At 28.3% G+C, this 12,895-nt stretch overlaps 1 long non-coding RNA gene across 1 annotated transcript; it reads right to left on the reverse strand.

Moving 5' to 3' along the window:
- Window positions 1–1,870: 1,870 nt before the first annotated feature.
- LOC119608051 lies at window positions 1,871–10,979 on the reverse strand. The gene is made up of 5 exons (XR_005231782.1): window positions 10,760–10,979; window positions 7,130–7,320; window positions 5,384–5,772; window positions 2,292–2,351; window positions 1,871–2,193 (listed from the first exon to the last, which is right to left on the reverse strand). It is a non-coding gene; the product is annotated as an uncharacterized LOC119608051 (long non-coding RNA).
- Between the last annotated feature and the right edge of the window lie 1,916 nt (window positions 10,980–12,895).

The following is a 12,895-nucleotide window of genomic DNA, read 5'->3' on the forward strand; positions in this document are numbered from 1 at the left end:
CTATAGACTATACTATAGACTATACTATAGACTAGACTATAGACTAGACTATAGACTAGACTATAGACTAGACTATAGACTAGACTATAGACTAGACTATAGACTAGACTATAGACTAGACTATAGACTAGACTATAGACTAGACTATAGACTAGACTATAGACTAGACTATAGACTAGACTATAGACTAGACTATAGACTAGACTATACAATAGACTATAGACCAGACTATAGACTAGACTATAGACCAGACTATAAACTAGACTATAGACTAGACTATAGACTAGACTATAGACAAGACTATAGACAAGACTATAGACTAGACTAAAGACTAGACTATAGACTAGACTATAGACTAGACTATAGACTAGACTATAGACTAGACTATAGACTAGACTATAGACTAGACTATAGACTAGACTATAGACTAGACTATAGACTAGACTATAGACTAGACTATAGACTAGACTATAGACTAGACTATAGACTAGACTTTAGAATAGACTATAGACCAGACTATAGACTAGACTATAGACAAAACTATAGACTAGACTAAAGACTAGACTATAGACTAGACTATAGACTAGGCAATAGAATATACTATAGACTAGTATGCTAGACTATAGTCCAAACTAGTGAATAGACTGTAGTCCAGACTTTAAGAAAGTCTACTCTATTGTCCACACTACAGTATGGCCTATTGTCTGGACTAGACTATAGTCCAAAATAAACTAGACAATATTACAGTCTTGAATTTATTCCAGATAATAGACTAATCTAATGTTTAGAATTTATATAGATTACGTTTTAATTTGCAACAAACAACAACACAAATAGTTGATCAACTCGTTGTTAATAGTTTTCAAGTCATTATACTTTTGTATCCATATATATAGTCTAGACTATAAACTAGACTATAGACTAGACTATAGACTAGACTATAGACTAGACTATAGACTAGACTATAGACTAGACTATAGACTAGACTATAGACTAGACTATAGACTAGACTATGGACTAGACTATAGACTAGACTATAGACTAGACTATAGACTAGACTATAGACTAGACTATAGACTAGACTATAGACTAGACTATAGACTAGACTATAGACTAGACTATAGACCAGACTATAGACTAGACTATAGACTAGACTATAGACTAGACTATAGACTAGACTATAGACTAGACTATAGACTAGACTATAGACTAGACTATAGACTAGACTATAGACTAGACTATAGACTAGACTATAGACTAGACTATAGACTAGACTATAGACTAGACTATAGACTAGACTCTAGTCTATACTGTAGACTTTCCTCCGGACCGTATGCTAGACTATAGTCCAAACTAGTGAATAGACCGTAGTCCAGACTTTAAGAAAGACTACTCTATTGTCCGCACTATAGTCTGGCGTATTGTATGGACTAGACTATAGTCCAAAATAAACTAGACAATATTACAGTCTTGAATTTGTTCCAGATAATAGACTAATCTAATGTTTAGAATTTATCTAGATTACGTTATAATTTGCAACAAATAACAACACAAACAGTTGATCAACTCGTTGTTAATAGTTTTCAAGTCATTATACTTTTGTAGCCATATATTCAATGTTATCGACATTAGACTCTAGATTTACATCTTTTCGATCACTAAATCCAATGTTCAAAGAGATAATTGGTTGCGTACAACTTTAAGTTGAGATTTTATTTTGTTTTACTTTAACTTAGAATCAGTTAATAATAACATAAATTTAAGTGTACATTTAATGGTTAATATAATAAACTATTACATACTCACCTCTCTTTAAATACAGTATTTATTTGAAATCCATAATTTGCATAGTTTAAGAAAACATATTTTATAGATTTTTTTTCATAATTTTATTTTGTTTTCAATAAAACCGATTTAAAGAAATTTTCAGATGTTATTTTACAGATACCATTTTCTTGTAAACATTTCTTTAGGATGTAATTTTTTCAAGTTTCTTTTTAACAAAACAAAATTACTATAAAAGGCTTTTTGGTTTGATGTATTTCATAAAAATATAAACTAATTATAATAAAAAAAAAAACAAAGACTTGTACATAAAGTCAATTATTTTAAGTATAACATACTAAATTTAGTAAAAAATAAAGAAATATTAAAAAAAAAGGTAAAAGTCCTACATAAAGTTGACCTCAAAAGCTGAAAATAGTTAATAGAATTTAAAATTAATAACTTTATTTAATAAGAAATTTATAAAAATGTTTAAATTATTTGATTTATAAATTGATAATACCCACCTCTTAATTTGTTTTTGGCATATTAAGCTACAGCAACTCAAAGCACTGTCATGACGTCAACTGAAATTAGAAAACAATCAATATTTGTTGTTATTGTTGGATGCATTTGAATATTTTTGTTTTGAATATTTTCTTGTTTACAAGAATTTTGTTGTATTTTTATTGGCCATATGAAAACATTTAAATGTTATTGTTGTATTTAATGTTTATATTGAGTTATTATTAAATTTTAAAACCTGCCTGGATAAATTTATTACAAATTGTTTCAATTTTTTTGGCAACAAACAGTATTTTCAAGTGGCTGTGTATTTTTCTTATATAAAAAAAATATTTTTAAAAAGTATTAAAAATATATAATAATACAGTTGTTTTTATGTATTTTCCTTATATTTTTAATAATTTTTTATTGTATTTTTTTATTAAATTTTCTTTTGAGTTTTTTAAACATAAAAAAATGTCCAAATATTAAAAAAAGAATTGCGCACGTTTCACTCAATTTCACTCAAAATAAAATTGGTTGACAATTCTTTTTTTATATATTTTTTTTAAATATACTGTATTTGAGATACAAAAAATAGAATTTGTTTAAAAAAATTAATTTTTTTATATAAAATACACACAAAATGTGTGTATATGTTTGACATTGTCTAAATTTTGAAATGTCAGTCCAGTTGAGGGAAAATGTACACACATTCACGCCTTGATTTTGTAGGTGTGTTATCTTGTTCCAAACATTTGATTTGATTTGATATTGATGCCAAGAAACAAACATTTTTAGAGCAAAAGAAAATTTAAACAAATTTTGTGTTCTATTTTTTCTATATGCATTTTTATTCAAATTTATTTTAAAACGTCAATATATACTGTAGAACCTATCTATACTCAAGTGCAAATGTTTAGAAAACTTTTTCGAAATTTTATCATAAATATTTCAAAATATTTAATTAATTTAATTTATGTTTGTTTATTAATAACACATGCAATTTTTGGTGCAAATCATGTAAACAAGAAAATAAATTTTATAATTTCCATAAATATGTATGTATGTACATATTTATATTAAGTCCATATGTATGATATATGTAGATATATAATAACTTTGGAAAGAAAATTTGTTGCTATTTAGAATCTCTTAATTAAAATTTGTTTAAATAACCATAAACTTTTACAAAAATGTTAAAACAATTTCATATTTTTCAACAACTATATAAAATACGATGTTGTTGTGGTAAACTCCCCCACAAAGTAAAGAGGAAATTTGTAAATTGTTTACAATTTTAGTTTTGTAATGGCATTGTAAAATTATTAACTTTTAGAGAGATTTTTTTATAGCATCTGGAATTTGCAAATGGACTCGACTATATTATACACCATAGTCTAGTCTTTAGCCTGGTCTGTTGTCTAGTCTATAGTCAGTCAGACTATACTCCAGGCTATAGACTAGATTATAGTCCAGATTATAATCTAGAATATAAATTAAACCATTGTCTAAGACTATTATCCAAGAATATAGACTAAACCATTGTTCAGGTTATAGACCAGAGTATAGTCTAGAATATAAACTAACCCATTGTCAATACTATAGATAAGGCTATAGTTCAGACTAGACTACATTCTAGGCTATTGCTTAGTCTATAGTCCAAACTTTAGACTAGACTATAGTATATTCTATAGTGTAGGCTATAGAATATACTATAGTCTGGAATGTAGCCCAAACTATAGACTAGACTATAGACTATACTATAGTCTAGACTGTAGTCTAGCCTGGACAGTAGCCTGTTTTATAGTCTAGCATGGGCTATAGCCTGTTTATAGTCTAGTCTGGACTAGTTCAGACTACAGTCTAGTCTATAGTCTGGACTATAGTGTAGACTATATTCTAGAAATTGTTTAGTCTATAGTCCAAACTATAGACTAGACTATAGTCTAGACTGTAGTCTAAACTATAGACTAGATTATAGTGTAGACTATAGACTGTACTATAGTCTAGACCGTAGTCTATACTATAGTCTAGTCTCTAGCCTGGACTGTAGTCTGTTTTATAGTCTAGCCTGGACAATAGTCTCTTCTATAGTCTAGACTGGGCTATAGTCTATTTTATAGTCTAGACTACAGTCTGGTCTATAGTGGACTATAGTCTAGACTATATTTTAGACTATTGTTTAGTCTATATTCTAGACTATTGTTTACTCTATAGTCCAAACTATAGACTAGTCTAGTGTCCAGACTATTGTTTAGTCTATATTCTAGAATATTGTTTAGTCTATATTCTAGACTATTGTTTAGTCTATCATCCAAACTATCATTTAGCCTATAGTCCAAACTATAGACTAGTCAATTGTCCAAACTATAGACTAGACTATTGTCCAAACTATAGACTAGTCTAGACTATATTCTAGACTATTGTTTAGTCTATATTCTAGATTATTGTTTAGTCTATATTCTACAATATTATTTAGTCTATATTCTAGACTATTGTTTAGTCTATATTCTAGACTATTTAGTGTATAGTCCAAACTATAGACTAGACTATTTTCCAAACTATAGACTAGACTATTGTCCAAACTATAGACTAATCTAGACTATATTCTAGACTATTGTTTAGTTTATATTCTAGAATATTGTTTAGTCTATATTCTAGACTATTGTTTAGTCTATAGTCCAAACTATGGACTAGTCTATAGTCCAAACTATGGACTAGTCTATTGTCCAAACTATAGACTAGACTATTGTCCAAACTATAGACTAGACTATAGTCTAAACTGTGGTCTAGACTAGACTATAAAACAGACTATAGTCTGTAGACTAGATTATAGATAAGACTATAGTCTATTCTACAGTTGAGATTATGGCCTAGACTATATAGTCAAAACTATACTTTATACTATTATCCAAATTGTAGACTATTTTCAGTTCAGACTATAGAAGATGCAACAGTCCAGATTCTAGTTGTGAATTAAAATAGTCTTGAAAGTACTAGAATCTACACTATGGACTTAATGTATAAACCAGACTTTAGATCGAGGTTAGACTAACAAAAATTTAGAACAGTTTTGAAAAAAAAAACTAAAAACATTTTAAAACCCACTTACCTTTAATTTTGTTGTTTTTCTCCTTATAAAACTAATAGTGTTTTTGTTGTTAGAATAAAATCCATTACGATTACTAGCTGCTTAAGTTTCTCTTCTTAAATTTTACGGCAATATTTGGAATATTTTCATTTTTTTTTTTTTCTTTTTGATATAAAGGCAACGGTTACTTTTTTTGTTGTTGTTATTATAATAAAAACATTATTTCAAGACATGATTTTTTTTTTTGTGTTATTAAGAAAATTAATTAATTAATTTAAATAAAACGTTAGAAAATTTTTGTTTAGAAAGCGATTTCGTAGAAAATGTACAATAATGACAACAAAAGAGCAAGGATGACAAAGGTGGTGAATAAACTTTTGGCTTCATTCATTTTGAAAAGGGATTTTTTTCTAAAAAATAAAAAAATATATATAAATATTTAATTAGTGTTAAAACGTTTAAAAATTAAATATTTTCTTATTTAAAATAATTTTTTTTAACGCACTTTTTATTTCTTGAAGAAAAAAACCGTTCAAAGCGATTGACACGTTTAAACTAAATAATATTCTTTGGCTGCCTAATGGAAAACATACACTTGTATCCAAAATGAATTTCAACGTATTCCAAAATTATTACTACTACAACAAATATTAGCAGCAACAACTACATTAATTCAAAAGAATTGAAAAACCAACAGAAAAAAAACCAAAAAAAAAAAATTATTAAAATGTATTTTTTCTGTGTTAGTTGTTGCTTTCGGCTTAATCCCATGCGTGTGTGATTGAAAGAAATAAGAACAAAATCTGTGGGTGGTGGCAACAACAGATCCAGCTACATTTTATATATATATTTTGGTATCTGTTTTATGATTTGGGCCAAATACCCTATTGTTTTTTAAGAAAAAAAATAATTTTGAAATTTTCATCATGCATTTGTAGTTGCTATGAATCAAACGAACTATATATACAAGTATGAATATATCAGACATCTATAACTTTATTTGCCAGCTTAAATTTTGAGAATTTTTCAACAGGTCCTCTATTTAGGGCAATACGTTTGGGTAATAGCAAAAGTTAAAAGCATTATTATTATTCCTTAGAAACTATCAGCCGTTAATTGTGGCTCTAGTGTTCTGAATCTACGTGAGTTTTTTCTTTATATTTTTTCTTAAAATAAAAAATATTCTGATTAATTGTTCGTATGGTTTGAAAAGTTCGTTATTTATATGCTTTTTTGCTTTTTAAGCTAATTTAAATTGTTCAACTTATATTAATTAGGGTAATGCCACAAAACCATCGAATCTGAAATTTGGATGAAACATTTTTTTTTAGAAAATTTTAGGAAAATAAAGTTAATGTTTATTTTATAAAAAATACATACTAAGTTTGATTTATAAACTGTGAGATTTTAAAATATTAGAGTTTTTTTTATAAATTATTTGGATACTACTAATGTTTTTGTTTTCTTTAATATACTATTTAGTTCATTATAATTTGTTTATTTTTTTATAATTATTATAAAACAAACATGTGTATTAAATAATACTACTAAAAGTTTTTTGATTTTAATTGAGTCCAATTTGTTTTATGAATTATACAGTTTTGTCTGCAAAAGGCCTAGGTGTATTTTTTGAAAAACACTAAATGTTTGGTAATTACGTCATCAAATCTATTACTAGTCAATTAACAAAAATCTTCAACAAATTTGAAGTTTTATTCTCATAAAAATCGGCCGTGTACATATGTACATTAATTTAATTTTACTCACCATTTACTGATCGTGTGGAACATATTGCTAAATTAAAAAACGTCTATAAACTAATTAACGTAATTGTTGTCATCATTAAATAAACGTAGTTCCTGTCTAGAAGATGGCGTACAAAATGTACAAGAAAGTCAATAAAACGGCCAAAATGGCGAAGGTGGACAATAAACTTTTGCCTTCACTCATGTTGATTGCTGTAAGGGAGAAAATAAGAAGAGTTTTATAAGTTATTTATAAATTTCTATATATCAAGCTTTGTACAACTGAAATCTGATTAAACTACAAAAATGACTCTCGTTATAGGCCGAACTCAAGCTTTTCGATACAGAAACGAATCTCGCTATAGTTCAAGCTGTTCTATAGAAGAACATTTGTCGCTACAGCGCAAGCTACATACATATGGCTCTCGCTTTAACTTAACTATACAAATACGACTCTTGCACAGCTCAAGCTTTTCTACTTGGAAAATCATCTCGCTATATCTCAAGTTTTTCTATACAGATATGACACTCATTATAGACTTTCATTATACCTCAAAGTGAATATCTAAAGCATTTCTATCAGGCATGGAAAATTGAGATTTTAAAAAGACTAGACTAGACTACAGACTAGACTATAAACTAGACTATAGACTAGACTATAAACTAGACTATAGACTAGACTATAGACTAGACTATAGACTAGACTATAGACTAGACTATAGAATAGACTATAGACTAGACTATAGACTAGACTATAGACTAGTCTATAGACTAGACTATAGACTAGACTATAGACTAGACTATAGACTGGACTAAAGTCTAGACTATAGACTAGTCTATAAACTAGACTATAGACTAGACTATAGACTAGATTATAGACTAGATTATAGACTAGACTATAGACTAGACTATAGACTAGACAATAGACTAGACAATAGACTAGACTATAGACTAGACTGTAGACTAGACTATAGACTAAACTATAGACTAGACTATAGACTAGACTAGACTATAGACTATACTATAGACTAAACTATAGACTAGACTACAGACTAGACTATAAACTAGACTATAGACTAGACTCTAGACTAGACTATAGACTAGACTATAGACTAGACTATAGACTAGACTATAGACTAGACTATAGACTAGACTATATACTAGACTATAGACTAGACTATAGACTAGACTATAGACTAGTCTATAGACTAGACTATAGACTGGACTATAGACTAGACTATAGACTGGACTAAAGACTAGACTATAGACTGGACTAAAGACTAGACTATAGACTAGACTATAGACTAGACTAGACTAGACTATAGACTAGACTATAGACTATAGACTAGACTATAGACTAGACTATAGACTAGACTATAGACTAGACTATAGACTAGACTATAGACTAGACTAGACTAGACTATAGACTAGACTATAGACTAGACTAGACTATAGACTAGACTATAGACTAGACTAGACTATAGACTAGACTATAGACTAGACTATAGACTAGACTATAGACTAGACTACAGACTAGACTATAGACTAGACTATAGACTAGACTATAGACTAGACTATAGACTAGACTATAGACTAGACTATAGACTAGACTATAGACTAGACTATAGACTAGACTATAGACTAGACTATAGACTAGACTATAGACTAGACTATAGACTAGACTATAGACTAGACTATAGACTAGACTATAGACTAGACTATAGACTAGACTATAGACTAGACTATAGACTAGACTAGACTATAGACTAGACTATAGACTAGACTATAGACTAGACTATAGACTAGACTATAGACTAGACTATAGACTAGACTAATAGACTAGACAATAGACTAGACTATAGACTAGACTGTAGACTAGACTATAGACTAAACTATAGACTAGACTATAGACTAGACTAGAGTATAGACTATACTATAGACTAAACTATAGACTAGACTACAGACTAGACTATAAACTAGACTATAGACTAGACTATAAACTAGACTATAGACTAGACTCTAGACTAGACTATAGACTAGACTATAGACTAGACTATAGACTAGACTATAGACTAGACTATAGACTAGACTATATACTAGACTATAGACTAGACTATAGACTAGACTATAGACTAGACTATAGACTAGTCTATAGACTAGACTATAGACTGGACTATAGACTAGACTATAGACTGGACTAAAGACTAGACTATAGACTGGACTAAAGACTAGACTATAGACTAGACTATAGACTAGACTATAGACTAGACTATAGACTAGACTATAGACTAGACTATAGACTAGACTATAGACTAGACTATAGACTAGACTAGACTATAGACTAGACTAGACTATAGACTAGACTAGACTATAGACTAGACTATAGACTAGACTATAGACTAGACTATAGACTAGACTATAGACTAGACTATAGACTAGACTATAGACTAGACTATAGACTAGACTATAGACTAGACTATAGACTAGACTATAGACTAGACTATAGACTAGACTATAGACTAGACTATAGACTAGACTATAGACTAGACTATAGACTAGACTATAGACTAGACTAGACTAGACTATAGACTAGACTATAGACTGGACTATAGACTAGACTATAGACTAGACTAGACTATAGACTAGACTATAGACTAGACTATAGACTAGACTATAGACTAGACTATAGACTAGACTATAGACTAGACTATAGACTAGAGTATAGGCTAAAATATAGACTAAAATATAGACTAGACTACAAACTAGATTACAAACTATACTACAAACTAGACTACAGACTGGACTAGAGACTACACTATAAACTAGACTATATATAAACACTATAGATTTTTCATGCCTGATTTCTATAGATCAAGGTTTTCTATATGAAAACATCTCTCTCTCTCTCTCTTGCTCAATATTTTCTATAAATAAACGTCATTCCCTATAGCTCGAGCTTTTCTATAAAGAAATCCATTTCATAATAGCTCAAACTATTCCCTAAAGGTACAGTTTTTTCTATATAAAAACGACTCTTGTTAGAGCTCAAGCTTTCCTATATAGAAATACTATCGCTATAACTCATGCTTGTTTATATTTGCGTTTCTATAAATAAACCTCTTTCGCTATAGCTCAAGCTGTTCATAAAGGAACTATGCTGAAGATAAAGTTTTTATGAAACGACTCTGTCCAAGTTTTTCCAACCATTTTTGATATTTAAAAAGCTGTTTTAAAAGATTAATTATTAAATTTAGATTTAAAAGATAAATTCCAGTAATATCCATAGAATAAGTGCTTGTTCAAAATTTTAAAGAATTTAGATATTGAAATTTAGAATACTAAATTTAAAAAAATCATAATCATTACGAAAAAATTTTGATAATATTTTTGATGGAATTATGAACAAAAATTATGATGATTTTTTTTTTAAAGACACAACAAAATGATTAACAAATTGGCTTAAAGCCAATACTTTTTTTAAATTTTTAAAAAACCATACAATAAAAACTTTTTTTATAAAAAAATTTGGTAGAATTGCATAAAAACAAAATTTATCAAAATTGAAATATTTTTATTACTTGAGCACATAACACTGAATTGATTTTGTTTTATATAAAATTTTCTTTTTTTCAAATTCAATAAGTTTTCCCACCTTTTTAAGTATTTTTATATTTGTTTGATTTGAAAAGTGTTTAGGACACAGTTATTAACTGTTGCAAGTATAAGACTTTACTAAATATTTTAGACTAAGATGTTTATTAAATAAGTCCAGAACAATTTTTTTTTTATATTTTTAACTAAAATGTAAATTTTATGAAGAGAAGCAAAAAAAAAAACGAAATAAAATTTTGCGGAAAATTCACTCAAAAAAAGTTTTTAAAAATAAAGAAAAAAATATAGAAGAAAATATTAACAAATACATATGTATAAAGAACAAGTTATAGAAATATTTTGTCATGGGAAAACAGGGAGAAACAAAAACAAAAACAATTTATTAACATTTTATTTTTTTAACAAAATATAAAAAATTTTCTCCGTGCAAAAAAATTGGGAAAAAATATATATATATTTACATATATAGACACAAAACATACATACTTGTACATATCTTTCTGTCACATACATATGTATAAACAATTAGTACTCTACTTTGAGTAATATAAATTTAAGCAAATGTTTGTTGGCTTTTCGCTTTTTTATACAGAAACGACTGTCGCTATAGTTCAAGATTTTCTGTACAAAAGCGTTTCTTGGTATAGCTCAAGCTTTTCTATATAGAAAGGTCTCTCGCTATAGCTCAAGCTTTTCTATATAGAAAGGTCTCTCGCTATAGCTCAAGCTTTTCTATATAGAAACGTCTCTCGCTATAGCTCAAGCTTTTCTATATAGAAACGTCTCTCGCTATAGCTCAAGCTTTTCTATATAGAAACGTCTCTCACTATAGCTCAAGCTTTTCTATATAGAAACGTCTCTCGCTATAGCTCAAGCTTTTCTATATAGAAACGTCTCTCGCTATAGCTCAAGCTTTTCTATATAGAAACGTCTCTCGCTATAGCTCAAGCCTTTCTATATAGAAACTTCTCTCGCGATAGCTCAAGCTTTTCTATATAGAAACTTCTCTCGCTATAGCTCAAGCTTCTCTATACAGAAACGTCTATCGCTATAGCTTAAGCTTTTCTATATAGAAACGTCTCTCGCTATAGCGAGAGCTTTTCTATATAGAAACGTCTCTCGCTATAGCGAGAGCTTTTCTATATAGAAACGTCTCTCGCTATAGCGAGAGCTTTTCTATATAGAAACGTCTCTCACTATAGCGAGAGCTTTTCTATATAGAAACGTCTCTCGCTATAGCGAAAGCTTTTCTATATAGAAACGTCTCTCACTATAGCGAGAGCTTTCCTAAATGGAACCGTGTTCCAATGCAATTCAAGGCTTTTCCTATATACGGCTCAAACTTTTTTTAAATTCCATTTTTCACAAAAATTAAAAACCGATTTTCCAACAAAAATTTTCATAATAATCAAATTTTTTATAATAATCCCATTTTACGCAAAGGGTAAAATAAGCTGGAAGGTATCTAATATTCGACCTATTCGCCTATATCACTCTAGCTTGTTTTCTTTTTGCTTCAAAAACAAAGAAAATTTGAAAAACAGTATACACTTATTTTTACTTGTTGACAAAGAGTTTTTCTCAAAAAAAATGTGTATGTAGTTTTTGTTGCAAAACATTTTTTGAACAATTTGAAATTTATCACATGATTTATGTTTTATTTTCACAGATTTACGCTTGTGCAGCCTCATTTCATTCTGCGAAACAAGTGACAAATTTGTGTTCTAGTTTTATTTAAAAAACACACCTGTTTTTTTCGGGACCCAATTTTAGTAAAGTGTTTGGAAATAATTAATTTCATTAACGAGGTCTTTTCGTTAATTTGAATTTTTAAATTTTTTTTAACTAGAAAATCTACTTTAGTATTGAGTTTAATTTCGAATTTTATTAAATAGTTTCTAAATTAAATTTCAATTTTAAAGTATTTCTCGGGTTTAAATTAAAATTTTATCCTTAGAACTGGATATTTTTTTGTTATAAAATCTGTGTGTCTCAGAATTTCTCTTCAAATCTTAAGTAAATTTATACTATAAAAGATTTTATACTAAAACAGAATACATTTTTAAAATTTGGGTAGAAAGAAAATGTTTTGTTTTTCAAAAAGTTCATTTTGTTTTCTATTTAAAACAAAATCAATATGAAGAAAATCATTGACCCATAATATTATTGTATAAAT

The sequence above is a fragment of the Lucilia sericata genome, unplaced genomic scaffold (assembly GCF_015586225.1).
Source record: "Lucilia sericata isolate MDLA Ls3-8-SP2 unplaced genomic scaffold, ASM1558622v1 Contig000781F_arrow, whole genome shotgun sequence".
NCBI classification, from domain to species: Eukaryota; Metazoa; Arthropoda; class Insecta; order Diptera; family Calliphoridae; genus Lucilia; species Lucilia sericata.